The following is a 20,665-nucleotide window of genomic DNA, read 5'->3' as shown; positions in this document are numbered from 1 at the left end:
TTGATGAAGTCAGTAACATATTTTCAAAATACCCCCAGCTCGATCACTGTGTAACACCTCCGATGCCAAATTATCCGTAGACAAATGCAAAATCTTACACGTTTGCCGGAAAACATCTTGTTAACAAATCAATTTTAAATTTAATAATATTAACATAGCTAATGTAAATAATTTAAGTATTTTAGGCATTATCTTTAGTGATAGATATAACTTCATTGAACTTATTGTATTGAACTTAGAAAAAGCCTAGCTGCTAGGGCCAGTCCAGTACGGAATATGTTGGCTGAGGCAGGACTTCCCTTAGTGGAAGAACGCATCTTAGAAACCAAAGCTAAGCTATACACTAAACTTTCTTTTGTACAAGGTTATCAGCTGAACTAAGGTCAAATCACTGGAATATTGTATTCACCGACGGTTCTAAAGTCCAAGAAAGCACCTCCTTTGCATCAACGTACGAAAACGGTTCCCTAATATCCATAGGGGTATTGGATAATACCGCTTCCATTTTCACAGCTATTTTACAAACAGGATTATCGCCAAACTTCCTGGCAAAGTTGTGATTTGCTCTGACAGTCAAATATTATCAGTAGATTAAGAGACCAACTTACATAATACCCTAACAAGTTGAAACTTATGTGGATACAGGGCCATGTAGGAGTTTTGGGTAACGAGCATGCTGATAAAGCGGCTAATGATGCTCATCGTTCCCCAGTCAAACTGGTCAAATTGCTGACGAAACGTGATGTATTACGATAAGTTCAAAACAAAGTTAAAGAACAAAAACTTACTGACTGGAACAACTATTCAAATACATACAAATTCATCAATCTCACCAAATCCAAATCTACCCAATCACCACCTCGAAGCAGATGAATACCGTTTTTGTCAGATTACGGCTGGGACACACAACATTCACACACCAACATCTTTTAAAAAAAGAAAACCACCAACCTGCCCTCAATTCCAATCACGGATAGACATTAAACACATCCTAGGAAAAGATATATGTAAATCCTTGACTTCCAACACCAGCGTTAACAACACATCATCCTCAACAACAGAAATCCTAAATAACTTTGATCCAGAAAACATTAAACAAGTATATAACTTCATAAAATTATATAACTTTCATATTTGATTTGAAACAATATAAAGCACAAAATGTAAATTTAAAACTACCATTTATTTATCTATGTACATATTTACAAAATTAAAATTAAACGTATTTTCTTTTTAAATTAAGAGTCAGTAGCCCCAGGCAGCTAGTGCTCGTTTCTATTAACATGTAAATTTTAATTTAATGTTAATAAACTATAATAATAAACTTGCTAGTCTTGGCGATTGCTTATTTTCGCTCATACTTGGGCTCTTTGTTTTTGTTTGTTCTTCCCTGCTGGATTACAATAAATACAACACATCATAAACTAACTGTCACCGTATTTTTACATCTGCACTTGTTTCTGTCATCCATCAAAACCATCTGTTATCTTTCATTGACTACATTACGGACTATTCATCTACATATGCGTTTGTATATTTGATAATTGGAACACACATTTTCGCAGTACACTAAGAACCAAGATTACTTATTTACAATTTTAAACAATTCATTTTCCAACATCATTTAAATTAAAAAGTAAAATTCAACATCATCTTAATAGGAAAAGTAGAATAAAAACAATATGTCTATGTGCTCAAACTGCGATAAAGTTGCCGATTATTTGATTGAATCCGTAATTTGCCATGGAAATTGTAGAAAATTTTTTATATGGCCTGTATTGATGCACCATATAGTACAATTTAACTCTTCAAAGAGAAAAAATCGTTCTACTTTTTCTGCGACGACTGTGATCCCTTCGCATACACAAACATTGTTCGTGATGTACTGCAGAAAAAATTAAATCAGAAAAGGTGGAAAATTTTAATTCCATGCATACTAATGACGCAGTTAATAAAGAAGTAGAAATGTCGAATATTTCAAATGATTCTGCTTGTTTGAAACGTAAGATTGACGATATCGATTCCGAAGATAATACCTCGACAACAAAAATTGCTACAAAATCCTACTTACTGACTAAAAGTGGGGCTACAGTCCGGGGAGAACCTGGGCCTCAACCAACATGCGTCTCCAGCCAGCTCGGTCCCTAGCTAGCTGTCTCCAGTTTCGCACGCCAAGTTGGTTGAGGTCCTCTCCCACCTGGGTGCGCCACCTGAGTCACAGTCTCCCTCTACTGCGCCGTCCCTCGGGATTGGATTCGAAGACCTTCCGGGCTGGAGCGTTGATGTCCATCCGCTCTACATGACATAGCCACTAAGCCGTTGGACTTTAATTCTACTAACTAGGTCAGTTTCGCTGTACAGCCCGTACAGTTCGTCGTTATATCTTCTCCTCCATTTCCATCTATGCGTACGGGACCAAAAATCACCCGAAGAATTTTTTCTCTCGAGGCATCCTAAGACGCTCTCATCTTTCTTTGACAGGGTCCAGGCCTCAGCGCCATAAGGGAGAATGATGAGTGTCTTATGGATGGTGATTTTATATGTCTATCAATTTCTACTCTCACCTCCCAGCGGTGAACATCGGGTGCCTAGTACCTCAACTGGAGATTGGGTTCCAAATCCAGTGGAAAGTTGTTGGGAGCAGCAAACGAGAGAGGGGGGGAGAGGTGTTTCCACTAAGGTACCTCTTCTTATCCAGGCGGCAGCGGACGAATTCTCGAGAGATGGCGTCTACAGTTCCAGTAAGGTTGAACTATTTAGTGAGCACCTTATAGGGCTTCTTCGACATATTCGGAGCCCAGGCCTGTAAGGGGCAGTTTATCCGGCTCCCCTTCCTTGGAGTTATACTAAGGATCTGGCCCTCCAGGTTGGGCATTGTGCCGTCGGGGTGACTTCCTGGCCACGTAAAAAATACCTTTAGTTTCGAAGCACCAACAAGCCTCGGATACGGACGGATTCACTGTTGACAACCCACGCTACAAAATCTACTCAACCAGAATCCACATCTTTAACGCCTCAGCCAACTGAATACGTACAACAGAGAACATCCGAAGAAACAGTGTTGATATACCCTTCAACAACCTATGGCAACACCGACTGAATCTCCTTTAACAGACGCTCTTACATTATCGCGATCATCACGCCCTCCTCTTCCTTTCACTACGCCATCTATAGGAACTCTGCTATCGTTACCAGCGCCATTAATTCCTACGATTAGTACAAATGGACAGGGAGTTCGAAATATAAATTCCTATAACAAGTGGTTTAAAAGTAGTCGAAGGTCACCGTACTTTATTCATATCAAAACTCGACACTTTAACTAATGCTCTTGACATCAAAAAAAGTTTGGTTTCTCGACAACCATGAAAGTAGAGAAATTGATCCACCGCAACTATTCAAAATATGCATCTTTCAAACTAAGAATGCCCGACTCTATCTTTGGATTTCTCAACTCCGTTTCTATGTGGCCTAGTGGTATAATAGTCCACGAATTTGAAAATAAGCAAATCAGCACAATAATATTATCTTTTAACCATTTTCGCAATATCCAGACAATGCCACATCATCAAAGAAGCAGCTTCAAAAAATTCTAATCTATTATCAAAAAGTCAACGGACTATGGACGAAGATCAATAAGGTCTACAAAAATATAACCATTCTACCACACGACATAATCATTTTGACTGAAACTTGGCTAAACAATACATTCTTGGATACCGAACTCTTCGATTCGAATTATCAAGTGTACAAACGTGATAGACACTGCTTAAATGGCATCAGCACTGTAGGAGGAGTACTTTTTCTTGCCGTGAAAAATTGCATTATATGCACTTTGGTTGACGACTTTCATCAATCTGATGTAGAAATGATTTGCATAAAAGGTAAAACTGAGACAGGAATGCTATACATAATAGCCACATATATACAGTGGTGTGAAAAATAATAGGTGCAATATTGCATAGGTTGAAAAGGTTTTAATTTCCTTAAGAAAGAGTGAAACAAGTGCTACTTAAATGATACATAAAATATGTCACATGCTCTGGTATCGCCTTATTGCTGTTTCACGTGCATCCAGCCGTTGCTTTTGATTTATTCACCCGTTAATTTTAAAAGTTGTTAAAATTCGCTTATTAAGAAAATAAGTGCATTAGAATGAAGTCACTCTCATTCGTCATTTTAAGTCAAGAACAGTAAGTTGTTAGTTTATTTATCATTTGTTTATAGATATTAATTACTTTAAATATTTTTTAATTGATTTAGAACAAGTAAACGACATTGCTTCATCAGATTAGAGAAGTTATCAAAAAGCTTCGAGGTGAAGGAAATATCTATAAAACACACGCGAGACAGGTTGGTTGTTCTCAAAATAAGGTCACATATGCCTTAAAATGGACCAGCCACCCAAAAACCCGAGGAAGACCATAAAAAACCTGGAACACCTCAACAATTAGGAGAAGGTTGCTGGAAAACAAACTACCCTCTAGAAGGCCGAGGAAATGCCCATTGCTAACTATTCGACATAGACAAAGACGAAAACACTTTGCGCAGCAGCATCTTCTATGGAGCAAAGAAAAATTGCGGAACATCTTATGGTCTGACGAGTCAAAAATTAATTTATTTAGTGCAGATGGTGGTAATAATTTTGTAAGAAGACCAAAGCTAAAAGAATATGCACCACATTATAGAGTTAAGACAGTTAAACATGGCGGCGGAAGTGTGACGGTATGGGGATGCTTTTCCTGGTTTGGTGTTGGTCCAATATTCCGGATTAAGGACATTATAAAATCAGCAGGGTACACAAATATTCTGGAAAATATAATGTTGCCGTATGCTGAGAAAGAAATGCCCCTTAGGTGGTCATTCCAACAAGATAATGACCCTAAGCATACGTCGAAGGCAGCAAAGGTTTATGAGGAATAAGATCGATGTTATGGAGTGGCCGCCCAGTCTTCAGATCTAAATCCAATAGAGAACTTGTGGAGTGATGTTAAAGAGGGCCAAAAAAACATACTCCGAAAGAAGAATTATGGCAATCAGTTAAAAAAAAGCTTGGGAGTCAATTCCTATTGACAGGTGTCAAAAGTTAGAAGATTTTTCAGCACACACCTATTTTTTTCACACCACTGTACCTCCAATCTCTCCTAACAACGTTTATGAAAACTTAATTAATTGCATACACAAAATAAACGATCAAATTGAGCCACAATATGAGTTACTAGTCATAGGAGATTTCAATCTTTCAAACTTGATCTGGACTAAACAGACGCATGAGAACATGAGTCTTCTACTAACGAATCCTTGACAATTGACGGTCTTTTCTCATGTGGACTAAGCAAATTTAATGGGGTTGCCAACAACTTTAACAAAATATTGGACCTTATATTTTTCTCGGACACACTCAATGCTGATATTGCTGAAAATTCAGCCAATACCCTACTTGTTGAAGAATACCGACATCACCCAGCATTGTACCTATCTTTTAATTTAAATGTATGTAATGTTCCTAATTGTTGCAAAGAATGAACTTTTCAACCTCTTACGAAATGCTAACTAAAACCATTTGTTTGAGAACTGTGACATTAATGCTATGTGCTATAAATTCTACTGTATTCTCTTTAACTATTTTTACCATTGCGAAAACCGCGCAATATTTATAAATCTCCTCCATTGTTTTACTCGTGCCTAAAAAACTTAAAAAATAAAAGAAACAAGGCCTAGATTAAATATAATAAGACAAAAGCTGATAATGACTTGGTAATATACAATGACCTAAGAAATGTGTTTATTGACTATTCAGATATTTTCTATAATGACTTTATTTTAAATACTGAAACTGACATAAAAAAGAACCAAACAAACTTTTGGACCTATGTTGATAGCAAGAGAAATACTGACGCGTATCCAAACTGCATGTCTTTTATAACAACGAACTTTGCCATGACCAAAAATACTCCATTACCAAGATCGGAATCTCAGACTGACATTTCGGTTTGCCTACAAGCTAAGGACACATTAAATGTGAGAAAGTGTGCGTGAAATGATGCAAAAACCAAACACATTCTCACATTTAGTGTTCCGGCCCATCAAAATGCTTCATTATAGTCTGCAGGCACATCTAAATGCTTTATTTTGAATGTTTTATGGCCTCGTTCAAAAACTAAACAATCCAAACCAACAGAATCTGAAGTACTGACATGGTCTTAAATTGGAAGATTTGTATAGCTTTTTAATTTCATTCCAAATAAATGTTGTAAATGTATATTATTTAAAATAAAACTGACCAAATACATATTTAATGATTTTTTAGTGCTTTTTTTTATATGTTTTATACTCAAATATCTTTAGAAAAATTAAAAAAATAGGCTTCAAACTAATTTATTCTCACAGAAAATATTGTTTTCGACATTCGACATACATTTTTTTTTAATAAAAATCCGTTTTTTTTTCATACAAATTAAAATATACAACAAAAAAAGTACGGAAAATTGTTAAAAATTGATGTTCGGTTTTCGATGTCGCGGGAATAATAGAAGACATTGACTTCAAATTAATTTCATTCATCAATTCTTATAATTTTTTTCATTAGAAGCAGCATTTTTACTAAACATATCCTTCAAACAATAATAAGTACTTGAACTTCGGTAATTAAACATTTTTAAGGAACGAATGAAAATTATATTATGCGTTAAATTGAGGGAATTTACTAAAAAAATCTTCTGTACGTCAAGAATAAACATTCAAGTCGAATACATGATCTTTTGAATGAGTTGTGCATAAATTCAGAACGGTTTTTGACATTTTAATTTTGTGATAAATGTCAAAATTTGCATTTTATTCGCTCTGCATTCGCTATAACCGTTTTGATTATTTTTTTTAAAACATTGATGTTCCTTTGATGTGTTACATAGTTTTGTTTGATAGCAAATACACGAATGTTATGCATGTTTTCGCTAACTCTTATTTTTTTAAATGTAATATTTATTAATCAAAATGAAATTGAAAAATAGTCCTAAACTAGGAGAAAACTATTTACATACTTCGATTAATTAATTTAATACAGATTTTAATTGCAAAATAAATATTTAACGAAAATTTAGTAGAATTCAATAAATTGCGCTCGCACCCTTAATTTGATGGTTCTTCGAACGCATCTTTGATACAATAATTCGAGGTTAATTATGAAATTTGATGAATTTCGTAGTGATTATTCTAAATTAGTGAATTAATTACAATAAAATGATGTTGAACATGTTTTTCAAGACAAAAATGTACATTGGTTCGCTATCAACAAAATTACTGCAAAATTAAAACTTAAAACTGACTTTTTCATCGAAAAAAGTGAAAAGAAAAACCTGAAAAAAACATATTAACCTCCCCATTTTGTTTTTGCTTTGCAAAGTGCCGCTAGCCCACGGCATCGTTTTTTTTTTGTTTGTTCTCACATCTATTCATGGACTAATTGTCAAAATTACAAATACAACAATGTAAACAAACGGGTTTGGGAGAGTGAAACGTACGAAAGTTTCCGATCTTGGTAAATGGAGTATTTTTGGCCATGACTGTGAAAAAATCTTTTCCTGAAATTTGGATGAGTTCGTACATAACACCCATACATAAAAAGGGTAGTAGAAATTAAATAAAAAATGATCATCCCATTCCAAAACTGTCCGTCATTCCTAAGGTATTTGAGTCAATTTGTCAATTTCAGAATTTGTAAAAATTGCACCAAAGGAATCAGAAATGATAAATATACAACAATGCAATGGAGTTTGTGGTTGTGTATTTGATTTTAAATGTGCAGATTTATCTGAGTACGACTTCGAACTTATAAAGAAAAAGAACGGAATAATATTTGTTTGTGATGATTGTCAAAATTTTATTAATTTAATGTCGAGACAATTTTCTGATATAAACAACAAACTTAATGGGAACAAAAATCTTATCGAAAAGCAAGAAGAAAAAATAGAAAAAATATTAGATCATGTTGAAAATATTAAAGAAATACAGTCCAAAAAAGAAAAATATTCGGAAGTTTTAACAAAGAAATCGAACACTGACATTGTAAACAAAGAACCGCCGGTACTAATCAAACCACGAAAAGAGCAAGAAAGTGAAAAAACAAAAGAAGTAGTGAAACAAACAATAGACCCATCTCTTCTCTCGATCAAAGTAAATAGTGTTTCAAATAGACAAAACGGTGCGATAGCAGTTAATTGTGCTGATGAAATATCAAGGAAAACTGTTGAAAGAGAGGCGAAAGAAAAGCTTGGTGATAACTATGTAATTACAGTGCCAAAAATGAAGAGTCCAACTATTCTTGTCAATAATATTTCCGAAAAGTGGGATAGTGATAGTTTTGCTGAAGCAATAAAAAAACAAAATAATATTGAATGTGACGTCAGATGTGTTAAATTCTACAGTGTGTCTCAAAAGAAAAACAACATGTTTAGAGCAATTATTGAAGTTGATGGGAAAGCGTTTCATAAAATCGTGGAGATCGGCAAAATCAATGCTGGATGGTATAGATATCCAGTTTATGAATATGTTTTTGTGACCAATGCTATAATTGCTGGGGATTTAACCATATTGCTGGGAAGTGTTCCAAAAAAATAGTTTGTGCTAAATGTGGTGATGATCATGACACTCGAGATTGTACATGTAATGACCTTAAATGTAATAATTGTGTCGATGCAAATAAAAAATTCGGGTTTTCATTAGATGTTAATCATGACGCTAGAGATAAAAATTGTTCAGTTTTTAAAAATAAATATCAATTGGAAAAAAAACAAAGTAGAATTTCAGCACCCAGAGCATGTTCAAGCGATGTATTTAAACATCCAAAGTATTTTGAGCAACTTCACTGAACTTGAAACAGTAGTACAAAATAACCGATTTGAATTTATAATATTATCTGAAACTTGCGTAACCTCTGAAATCGATGACAATGGACTATTTTTAAAGAACTATAATATTAACAGATGTGACAGTGAATCAAGACATACCGGTGGTGTAATAATTTTTGTGAATGAAAGGTGTCAAACTGAAACTCTACAAGTTTTATCAATAAACAAGGATATCTGGTGGTTGTCATTAAGAGTTTTTTGTGAAACATACTCATTTATACTAGTGGCATTATATAGGTCACCAAGTTGCTTAAAAAGTGTTTTTTGTGAAAAATTTATTGAATGGGTTGATGAACTTAATGAGCGTTCAGACGAAATACTTATCGTTGGTGACTTTAATATCGACTGGTTCCAGTCAAATGACGTTTACAAGAAAAATATTGAAAGATATGTAAAAACAAACGGTTTAAAACAACTTGTGAATTCTCCCACTAGAATAACTAAATCTTCAAAAACGCTAATTGACTTTGCTATTACGAATTCAAAAAAAATTACGGTTAAAAATGCCCCTGATTTCAAAATTACCGATCATAAATCTGTTTTAATCAATATTAATATAAACATAAAAAAAGAGATTAAAAAGAAAAAGTTGACGGTGCTGAGATATAATCGAGCAAATTTTGAATATTTTGATATTTAAAAATATTATCAAATTCATTTATTAAAACTATAAACGTGTGTGAAGATGGATTTGAATGGTTTAGCAAATAATTCGAGAGATTGGTAAATTTGAGAAATAATTACAAATACGAGATAAACAAAGCAAAAAGTAACTTTATTAAAAATAAAATAATCAGTTGAACTGATCAAAAATCAATGTAGAGAAATATTAAACAATTTGTTCTTAAAGAAAAACAATCGCTAATCTCTGAAATTGTGTTTGAAGATGTAATATGCAGTGTCAATTCAATTATAGCAAACAAGTTTAATAAGTATTTAGTTGAAAGTATAACGGAAATCAATGACTCCATCCCTTATGCCCCATTCGTAAATTATATTACAAGAAACCCGATAGAGTTCACTTTTTCTGAAATACAATTGGCTGATTTGAAAAAAAGTGTTTGATAAAATTAAAAACAAACGAGATCCTAATTATATAAATATTAAGATTTTTAAAGACATGATCAATTGGATTGGTCCTCCATTGGTGAAAATAATAAACCAGTCTTTTAGTGATGGTGAGTTTCCGAACTCTTTAAAAGTGTCTCAAATAACTCCAATCCCGAAAGTTAAGAACTCAAAAAAATGCGAAGACTTTAGACCAATTAATGCCATTCCTCTCTATGAAAAAGTGCTCGAAAAAGTTGCATATATTCAACTGGAATCATTTTTAGAAAATAATAAGTTGATAATTGAAAACCAGTCCGGGTTCAGAAAACAACATTCATGTGAAAGTGCACTTAATATGGTAATCGCAAATTGGAAACATCAACTCAATACAAAAACGAAAATAATATGTGTTTTTCTTGATTTAAAAATAGCATTTGAGACAGTTGATAGAGCAATTTTATTCGAAAAATTGGAACAGTATGGAGTTCGTGCTGAATCATTAAATTGGATGACCTCGTATCTGTCAAATCGTAAACAACAAACGAAAGTGAACAATGTAATATCAGAAGAAGCTGCAATCAATATTGGCGTTCCCCAAGGTTATATTTTAGGAACATTTTTATTTAACATCTATATAAATGATATTACAAAAGTTTTAAGAAATAGTGAATGTGCATTATTTGCAGATGATGGTTTATTGTTTTTAAAATGTGACGACTTAGAAGATGGTGTAATGAAAATGCAATCCGATTTAGATAGTCTTAGTTTTTGGCTCAGAGCAAATAGATTAAATATTAATGTTGCTAAAACCAAAATTATAATTTTAAGTAATAATTTAAGAGGAGATTCTGCTGTAAATATAAAAGTTGATGGTCAAAATCTTGAAATGGTAACAGATATAAAATATCTTGGTGTTGTCATAGATAATAAGTTGACATTTAATAAACATATTGACTATATTGAAAAGAAAATTGTTAAAAAATAAATCTACTTAAACGAATTCGTAAAAACATATCAACATTAAGTGCAATACAAATATTTAACGTAATTATAAAACCCCATTTTGAATAATGTTCATATGTCCTTTTTTTGTCGAATCAAAGTATGTTAAACAGACTCCAAAAACATCAAAACAAAGCCATGAGAATTATGTTAAAGTGCAATATTTATACACCTATATGTTATATGTTGGATGTGTTGATGTGGTTAAATGTTAGAGAAAGGATCCTTTTGAATGTTTTGCTATTTATTTTCAAAATAAAAAAACAATCTCATGCCGATTTATTTGTCACGTTTGTTAAACTATGTTGGTAATGTGCAACCCTTTAATTTAAGAAACAATCAAGATTTTAGACTACCTATGGCAAGAAAAACTGCGAGTCAGAACAGTATTTTTTACAAAGGACTTCAAGCTTTCAATGATTTACCAAGTGAATTAAAGACTAAATTAAATGTAAACGTTTTCAAACGAAAAATTATAGCGCATATAAAAACTCAACGCAATGTTTCATTATAAATGTAAATTATATTACTAGAAACATTCATATACATAATTATATTATTAAGTTTATTTAAAAAATTGTTAAATTATTTATTTCTTTGATGTTAAGCTCTCTTATTCCACTCCATATAATATAAAATTAATGTAAATTTATATCATTTGTAATCAAATAGTTGAAAAGCTAAATAAACACACATACATACATACAATTATTTTTAAAGTCATATCGTTTAATTGTAAGTCTATAATTTGTGACAGTCAACATGGTTTTGTTCAAAATAAGTCAACAGTTATTAACCTCTTTTATTTCAGTTCTTTTTGTTTAGATTCGTTTGAAAAACGGAAACAAGTTTACTGTGTCTTCACAGACTTCAGTAAGGCCTTTAATAAATTGTGCCATAAAACTTCCAAACTTAAATCCCAAGGATTTAACGATAAATTTGTTAGCTGGGTTTCGTCGTACTTATAAATAGATCACACAGCGTAGTTTTAAGGAATAAGCGGTCATCATATTTGTATACTAACTCTGGCGTACCACAAGGTAGCCACTTAGGTCCTTTACTGTTTATTTTGTACGTTAACGACTTACCTTTTATTATAAAAGACTCATCTGTTTTAATTTACGCTGATGACATTCAAATTTTCAAACGTATCGACTCACTTGACGACTGTTTACTCCTACAAGATTATCTAAATAGTTTTCGCGAATGGTGATTTATAAATAAGCTTTTACTAAATATAGACAAATCCGTATATTCTTAAACTTCTTGCACAGAGAGTACATTCAGCTGTGCTCTATTATAAAATTAATCAATAGGTCATGACTGACCAACACCATCAATTTTGAAACAATTAAACTTGATTTATAGCCGTTCAAGTATTAGAAGACAAGTTCCTTTACGTCCTACACCAAGCAGATCGAACTATGGTAAAACGGTCGTCTCAACCAATTGATTTCAGTTTACAACAAGTATTACGTTTTTGGTATATTCCGTAAGCGATGATTTTAAAAGTAAAACGTTTAAAGTAAATTTGTTCAACATTTCAGTTTAGCTTTTTTTTTTGCAAATTGCTTAATGTAAATCTATAAATCTAAGAATAAATGTAATATTAGTCTTAAGTTCTAACGTTAGTTTGTTTAACGAATTCAATAAATAAATAAATAAGCCTTCAAATATTTGTTGGATGTTCTGTCCAGTTCCTTGCCCCCTGTAAAACAAAAATTTGGTGTGCCCCAATTATTTAACTTGCAGCCACCTTACATTCAGAGGGCGGGTACCAAAAGGGAGTTGGGAAGGACCATGAAGTTGGGTTGGCACAACCATCTGTAAGCCTTATAATGGCTAAAGTGTTGACCGTGTTAAAAGAGAGCCTTTGCCCAGAATGGATAAAGTGGCCAACACAAAACGAATGTAGAAGAATCAGCCATGATTTTTTTCATAAATTTCAACATCCCAAGAATAATAGGAGGAGTAGATGGAACACACGTCAACAATTTATCGCCCTCAGACAACAAACACCTTTTTTATAATAGGAAAGGCAAATTCAGTTTAAATGTTTTACTCGTACGTATAAGTACGTTCAAAAATATTAATAAATTAATTTTCATTTTTATAGATTTGTGATAATGAGTTGCCAATACGCTACATTGATGCAACACATGCTGGAGCATGTCGCGTTTCCTTTGTTTGGAACGTGAGTATGATAAAATCCAAATTGCAGGAAGATTATTTGCGGAATGGTAGAAATGGTTGGTTGTTAGGTATGTAGGTAAGATTTAAGAACGTCGCAAAGTTGCAATGCAAAACAACTATCCTTATCAACTTGAAATTTTAATATTTTTTTAGGAGATGTCCGATAACCCTAACAGCCTTGGTTACTTACGCTTTACAGAACACCTAAAATAGGCTCGGTTGAGGCAAAATTTAATGATGTGCATTCAAGATGCCGAAATATAATAGAAAGAACTAATGGCGTCCTAAAAAACAGTTGGAGATGTCTGCTGAGTACTCGAGAATTGCACTATTCCCCATCTAAAGCATAACAAATTATAAATGTATGTGCAGGACTGCACAACATTTGCATTCACTACAAAAGTGATATAGAAAACGAGAACATAACGGAAACCTCCAGTGAAGTGATCGGGAATCAAGAAAGTACTCATACAGATGAAAAATTTCTACCAGCAAGTCATCGTATTCGCAATAAAATTGCAAATTCTTTTTAATTCATTTTAATGACAATAGGGAAAAAATAAATAAAATAGGTTTAAACGTAAATACTTTTCTTTCTTTTAATACTGAAATATTTATTTAAGATAAAGCTTAAAGGTTTTTTTAAAACAAAAATTAAATAATGAAAAAAAAATAAATAAAAACAATTTAACCTAATCAATTTTTTTCTTTCTTGTCTCATCATTTCAATTTTTAACTCTTCCTCTTCCAGCTCAATCTGTATACCAATAATTTGGTATAATTTTGTTGTGAATCGATAATGTTATGAAGCAGCACAACGGCATTACAAACAGTCGTCAAGCATTACATTCTATTTATTTTATAACGACGATTCATCACAAATTTTATATGAGGTGAGAAAGATTGAGCAGGCCAATCCATAAAGTAATTTTTTACTATTTACTATTTCATATACAGCTGTGTTCAAAATAATAGGAGTGCTTTTACAAAATTTGTTCAAGTGTTTTTTTTTACCATGTGTATACTGGTAATCAGCCCATTTCTCTACCGGTAAGTATAACGGGACATTAAAGATGATAAAACAATGAACTGGTTTGGAATTCATAACCGTTTACATTTGTAACCAGAGATCAAATGATTTTTACTCTCAATCAGGCTATTCAAAATAATAGGAGTGTGAGTTTTATTGTACGTAACAAAAAAAAATCAAAAACTTAAAAAAAATAATCAGTAAAAACTTAATTAAAATAGGAATATTAAATAGTTGGAATATCGAATATCTAAACAAGTTTGGTTATTTAGTGGGCCAAGGAAAGCACTGCACCGACGAAAAACGGCAAATCATAAAAAAGTTGCGAAATGAAGGAAAAACTTATAAGGATATAAAGTTGATGTTGGGGTGCTCTGACCAAATGATCGCCAATGCTGTAAAATATGAAAAAAAAAGTCGAAACCCGGGGACGGAAACGAGAAACGAGTAGTAGTAGCGTAACAAGAAGGCGATTGTTGGAACACAATCTTTTCGCTCGCAGTCCACGAAAAGTGCCGATGCTTACAAAAAACATGTAGCCGCTCGTTTGAAATTTGCAAGAAGCCATGCTAATTGGCCTGCAGAGAAATGGCGAAACATTTTGTGGACTGACGAGACCAAAATTGTTTTATTCGGTGGAACTGGTTCTAGGCATTACGTCCGACGTCCAGAAAATTCCGAGTTTAAGCCTCGGTACACCATTAAAACGATTAAGCATGGAGGTGCTAAAGTGATGGCATGGGGCAGTTTCTCATATGCTGGTGTTGGCCCCAAACATCAAATTATTGGCACGATGGACCAGCGCGTTTATGTGGATATAATGTCCAGTGTGATGCTGCCTTACGCGAGTTGGAATATGCCGGTTAAATGGGTTTTTCAACAAGACAACGACCCGAAACACACCAGTAAGCCTGCCAAGGAATGGAATGGAAAAGAGCAGGCACTCCTATTTTTTTTAACACAACTGTATATATGTAGGATTTGCTAGCGTTATAGAAGATGTGAAAACATTGGTACACCTTAATTTTTCACTAAAACTCACATTTTATTTATGAATGTATTCTTTAGATTTTTAGATTTTTTAGACTCTTTAGATGTCAATAAAAAAAGTGGAAACTTTCGATTTTTGTTAAAACAGTCCTGCAGACAATGTGAGAAGTTCTGCAAACTCCTTTGAAGCATACAGCGTGGGACTGCTTGAATGTCTTGGGTAATTGTCTCAACTAGGGTTTCAAGTGTAAGTGATTTGTTTGGCTGACGGATGGTTACCTTTAAGATGTAATAATGGTGTTAAAATAATTGTCACTGTTATTATATGAAATCTATTAAAAATAGTAGAAAATGTTTCAAATGTGTTATCATCCTTATTATAACAGGCGTTTTACTTAAACGACATATGTCACTTTTTGTGGCGGAGTCGGTATTGCGTTACTTAAACGCTATTATTTTCAATAAACACACTTTCCACATAAACAGCTGACTATAACAAATTGATAAACACAAGAAAAAAATCTGTTAAATGAAATATAAGATAAGGTACCGAATAGACAAAGCATGTTATCGGTGCCACTAATTTTAAAGCTTACAGCTGTATTTAGATTCTTTGCTGAAGGCAGCTATCAAAAGGGTGTAGGCGATGACTTCAATTTGGACCTTGCAGAACCAACCTTGACCATGCTTAAAGAGATGCACTTCTGCTCTTGTTGGTTAAATGCTCAATATTCGGACCAAGAAAAAAGGGAAGCAAAATAATTGTTTGTATGAAAAGGCTAGGATTCAGAGAGATATTGGATGTGTAGTTGGCAGCCACATAACAATTCAAGTATATTAAAAACAAGAACAACATCATTACTACAACAGGAACAGCTTGAATAAAGGCTATCCCTGGAACCGTTACTAATAAGACCATTCTAATAAGACTAATAAGAAGGAAACAGTCAATCAAGTTTTACTTTAAACTTGGCATCAAACCTTAGAAAAGCTTGCATTTTTATTACGCTAAGTAAATCGCTACTATAACTCCCTTCATTCAAATAAAACGTTTCCCTTTTATTCTTTCATTAATATAATATTAAGAGAATCCATTATTAAAAAATTCATCACTGATAATGTACATATAATGCTTTTTGATTTATAATGACCAACAAAAGGTACCATACGCAAAATGTAAATTTAGTGTTTCCTTAAGAACGTACAATATAACCAACACTGGCCTTCTCCATTAGTTTTCAAACAATTGAAACTTTGATAGGAACGGCATCTTAAGTACGTAGTATGTATGCGTGTGTTATGTGATGTACAGTAACTTGATCACGTTTTATTTTCTAGGCAAAACACAATATTTTTATGAAAACTAACCATCTATCTCAACATTTTCTTAAACTTTAATGTTGAGTTATATTTTTGTTAGACCACATTTGCGTATACACTCGAACAACACTGGATTGCTGCGATCGACTTGAGAAGATGCCGATTTTGCTAAAAAAATCATCTTTTCAGATGAAGCTTCTTTTGATCTTGGCGGATATACAAGCAAAATTGTCGCATTTGGGGCACAGTAAACCCGCACGCATACATTGAAATTCCATTGTTTGGTGCGGATTTTGGTTCAGAGACCTAATTGGAACATTTTTCGAAAATGAGCAAGGAATGGGGTTACAGTCAATGGCGATCATTATCGGGGCATGTTGAACGAATTTTTGTTCACAAAAATTGAAGAGGAGGATATTGGTAACATTTGGTTTCAACAGGACGGCAACGCTACGTGCCCCACAGCCGAAGCTACACTCGGCCTGTTTCCAAAAAAAATTATTTGGTGGATCTTTTATTTTCTTAATAAAGGGAGCAAACAAATAACAGTTTACATTATTTTCATACACTAAAATATTAAAAATGAATAAGTAATCTGGTAATGTTATGTTGTGAATCGATAGGGTTATGACGCAGCACATCGGCGTTACATGCAGTCAAGCAGTTGGCATCGTTTCAAAGGCATTACGTTAAATTTTTTTCAATGACGATGCGTTACAAATTTTCTATGAGAGATTGAGCAGGCCAATCTATAAGGTCATTGTTCTAATATCAGACTATTGCATTGCTTTTCTATTTTGGGTTATGGGTAGTCAGCAACATGAAAAAATGAGGTTGTTAAATAATTATTTTGTATGTTTTCGATTTAAATATAAGCTTAACTAGTGGTATAGATTGAAAACACCACCAAAGGTGTACCACCTTCATTTTCCACCAAAATTAACATTTAATTTATGAATGTATTCTTTAGATGTTGCCATTAAAAAACCAATCAAAAATATGAAAAACAAACATATTAATAAATTACGAAATATCACATCAGTCCGATGCTGTCGATTTTTGTTAAAATAGACATTGTGAGAAGTTCTGGAAACTCCTTTGAAACATGTGACGTGGTTTGTTTATGTTTACTCGAACTTGGGTTAGCCATTCCATAACCCTTTGTTGCTCTCAATGTATGGCAAGTCGACCATACTTGCCGAAACCATACAGTATCGTCTTTCCGATTGCGGATAAAATATCACGTAGCATCTGTAAGTAACGATCTATGTTAACAGTGACAGTTTTCACAAAAAAGACATACAGACGATCGATGAGGGCTGGCTTCAACTGCTTGACACACTCCTTCAATATTTTCTGGAGTCCTTATCGTTCGACCATCTCCTTACGGAGTTTCACGTCTCAAAGAACCAGTTTTGTAAAAGATATTCACCAAGTTCATAATCGTATCACAATTTGGAACACGGCAAATATTAAAATGATTTCGGAATCGTCTCTGTGTTTCAATGCCCGAAAATTTCTATGAACGTGTTGCAAACAAACACACGATGCGCAATTGTCCACGGCACATTGGCTATAAAATAGCAAATCGGAACGACTCCATACTACCAATAGTCGCAAGTACCTACTAACTCTCCATAGTTTGTCGAAGAAATACCATATTAAATTCGGTAACTAAAAATTATACATGCATATGTATATTAAAAGATTGTTCTTTTTTTTTTTAATTAATGTATAGGTTGTTTTTTTCAAGTAGGGAACAAAATCAATTTTGGCTGAATGGATACGTCAATAATAATTCATGATCATTTTAAAGTGCCAAGCGATAGTGTTACCTCCAAAAAAAACAGGCATTTGGTGTGCTCTTTGGATTGGTGGAATAATTGGTCTGTATTAAATATTTTTAATATCGTTCTAATAAAATAAATTTCAAAAAATGGGCTTCCATTTTTTTTTATTTCAAAGTTCTATAACAAAAAAAAACTTTATATTTTTGTACTCTGGTGAGTTTGAAATGAATTTTTTGGCAAACCAAATTTTTTGATACCTCTAAAAATTGATATTGTCACCACTGTTGGGTCGGCTGGCGAGGAAAATCTGAAAGTAAAAAGTCTTATACCTACAACTTCCTAAGTCCATGTATAGAAATAGTTTCTTACTTCATACTTTCTGCCAACTCTAGAAATGTAAAAACTTTGCCAAAAGTGATTGAAACAGTTAACTGGGAGATATCCAATGCGCATTAAGTGTGTGAGAATAATTTTGGTATCTATACATAGATTTGTATGTTGTTATTTTAGTGCAATAACTCAGAGTTACATATAAAACTGATTTATCGTTTGTAAAATTCTATCTGATGAAAAAATTATCTTTTTAATATTATATTATTTATCTCTTAAAAAGTTCTTTTATTTAAAAAAATTTATTGATCCGAAATATGTAGTTTATATACATAAAGGTTTAACCAAGTTTAAGAAAGACATTTGTATGGTAAATCTTAGAGATTTTGAGTGGTAAATCACATTGAGTCACGATGTAATTAAATTGTGGAATATATCTTAATAACTCAATAATAAATGGTCGCTCATTTGGCCTGAGGGTTGGTTACCCTTAAGATGTAATTATGGTGTTAAAAAAATTGTCGCTCTTATTATATGAAATCTAATAAAAAGAGTATAAAATCTTTCAACCGCCCTTGAATTATGAATATACTATAAACATAGGTAATAGCATCTTCAATTAGACGTACCATTTCACAAACAAAGAGAAAAAGAATAGTTTGTTTTTTATTCATGGACAATTACCAAAATCGATTATGAAAAATTTTATCGCTGATAATGTATAATGATTTTTGATTTATATTGACCAACAAAAGGTACCATACGCAAAATCTAAATTTAGTTTTTCCTTAAGAACAACCAACACTGGCCTTCTCCATTAGTTTTCAAATAATTGATACTTTGATAGGAATGGTATTTTAAGTACGTAGCATATATGCGTGTGTTATGTGATGTACAATAACTTTATTTTCTAGTCAAAACACAAAAGTTAATATAATGTTTCAAAATAAATTTGACAATAATTTGTTTGGTTTAACTCTAATCTCAAGTAAAAAATATATGTAATGTTTGATAATTTGAAAATAAAAATGAATAATTTAAACAAAAAATAAACAATCACACAAAACTTACATATTTTTGAACCAAAACAATGTAACAGTTAAGCAAAGTTTAGTATATATTTTACGGATTTGACTTAAACTGAGTACATTAAAGCGAAATTTATTTAATTCACTACACTGCAACTGCATGAGCTACGGATATGGATTTCAAAATTACTTTAACCAAAAATACTTAATTACGAAGATAAAAATCTCAGACTGACATATAAGTTTGCCAATAAGCAGCGGACCAGAGATGAAAAACTAATCGAGAGAGTCAAATTTCCTCGTCTTTTAAATTAATTTTTTTAGCGTGTTGAATTTGCATCGGTGTATATATGTTTTCACCTCGGAGAAAAGTACACAAAGAGGCATCAGTTCTGGGATTGCGACATTTTCATTCTTTTTATGGCTGAAACACATACACGCTTCAGCTTCGGCTTTGTCTGACGTTTACGAGTTGAACCATAGGAATTCAATGCATGCTATCACAATCGAGCTTCGACCTCACGTTCTGTTTGACAATCGTAAGGAAAAGAACGTAATGTAACGTAATGTGACTGTAAACGGAAGCTCTAGTTCAATTATCTGAACATTTGCTTTGGCTGACAGCTCAACAGCTGTAAAAAAATGTCAACAAACGAAATATTTGCTCTTTGGAGGGATGAAATAATAGAAATGTCATTCAAAGCAACCTCGAAGCAGGCCTACCGTAACGCAGACGAAGCTGAAGCTGAAGCGTGTTTGTGATTCAGCCATTAAAGTCAATGACAAAAATCGAATTGACAGTTTTTTTTTGCAAATAATAAAAACCTAAAAAAAAATTAATAAAATTAGTAATAATTGATTTTCGACTCAAATAAATGTTTAAAACTTTAAGACATTAACTTTGAACTGATTTTTTTTCTAATATTGTTGTCAACATTCGTCAACATTTTAAGAAAAATAGAATTGACGTTTTTTTAACAATAACATAAAAATCTAAAAAAAATTAACAATAGGGGGTAAAAATTGATT

At 32.8% G+C, this 20,665-nt stretch overlaps 1 protein-coding gene across 5 annotated transcripts in view; it reads right to left on the bottom strand.

Annotated features, from left to right (window-relative positions):
• The window catches only part of LOC129939180 (E3 ubiquitin-protein ligase TRIP12), a 107,938-nt gene extending 88,098 nt beyond the window's left edge, over positions 1-19,840 (bottom strand). For 4 of the 5 annotated variants that reach the window (XM_056047086.1, XM_056047087.1, XM_056047088.1 and 1 more), the window contains exon 1: positions 19,680-19,840. The gene's annotated coding sequence lies outside the window, so the exon portion shown is untranslated. The remainder of the gene's footprint in view (positions 1-19,679) is intronic. The other variant, XM_056047090.1, reaches the window with a different exon arrangement.
• Between the last annotated feature and the right edge of the window lie 825 nt (positions 19,841-20,665).

The sequence above is a fragment of the Eupeodes corollae genome, chromosome 1 (assembly GCF_945859685.1).
Source record: "Eupeodes corollae chromosome 1, idEupCoro1.1, whole genome shotgun sequence".
Lineage (NCBI taxonomy): Eukaryota > Metazoa > Arthropoda > Insecta > Diptera > Syrphidae > Eupeodes > Eupeodes corollae.
The sequence above is the reverse complement of the archived record's forward strand: the minus strand, read 5'-3'. Positions and strand labels throughout refer to the sequence as shown.